Source organism: Echinops telfairi, unplaced genomic scaffold (genome assembly GCF_000313985.2).
Source record: "Echinops telfairi isolate 266 unplaced genomic scaffold, ASM31398v2 ScPeMD7_7469;HRSCAF=8507_1, whole genome shotgun sequence".
NCBI lineage: Eukaryota > Metazoa > Chordata > Mammalia > Afrosoricida > Tenrecidae > Echinops > Echinops telfairi.
In genome coordinates, this window is record NW_022111373.1 from 127,083,749 (window position 1) to 127,084,816 (window position 1,068).

Below are 1,068 nucleotides of genomic sequence, written 5' to 3' on the forward strand. Positions count from 1 at the left end.
TCTTAGAGTCAACTAACTAGCAATTACTTATAATCATGTAAAAATTTAATGTGACACATAGTAGAGAGTCTCAATTCAACTTAAACTGCTTCTATAAATGTATGAGATTTATTCTTTAGTAATTATCCATGTGATTTTAACTGGAAAAATAGCTAATATACAAATATTGTGGAGGTGAATATTAAACAAGGAATGGATTTGTGAATGTGGCTGAAAAAGCAGTCCTTCAAAAAAATCCATTAATAATGGTAATCTCCATTTCTTCCCTTGTATCCATAGGCCTCACAACAAACCACTGACCCTACTACGTCCTGATGTTTTGTTGCAGGATTAAACCTAGACAGCCAGTAACATAGGCTTTGGCTTCTAAAATCAAGAGTGGGAATCTCCTCTTCATCCTTCCAACTACAGTGTATTGGGCAGTCTGTATAGTATATGTTTTCATTGATGAAATTACCTGGTCTGGGGAACACTGGAAAAGAGTTCCTTCATATTAAATCCCTCATCCAAAACACATAGTGTAGGTGCATATATCACAGTAATTATCTCTGACCAGGCAGCCTTTTTAGGTTGAGGGGATGCTCAAAAGTAGGCCAGCATGTATTCTGGATATGCTGGCCATTTATTGTTTTAAGTAAATTCTACTTTCCATGTAGTATTGTACTGGGGCCTAAGGTATATTCTGATTGATTCGAAAGAAATAATATCCAATGACATTAATATTGCTCATTGGTGTCCTTCTAATGGGAAACTAAACACAAATCATTGCTTATAGTAACCAAAGCTTTCCTTGAATGGTATTGAGATTGCTTAAATTACAAAAAAAGATCTGGAATCCAAGTTTCTATGAGAAAATGTGTCCAGAAAGTTATTCATCTTTAATCATAGGCCATTCTTATAGAAAGGAAAAGCTCTCCCAGAGGGCAGAATCATGGTCCTGTCACTAATCAAGGTCACTGAAGACAAACATGTGCATAAGCAAATGTGGTGAAGAAAGCTGATGGTGCCTGGCTATCAAAAGATATAGCATCTGGGGTCTTAAAGGCTTGAAGATAAACAAGCAACCAA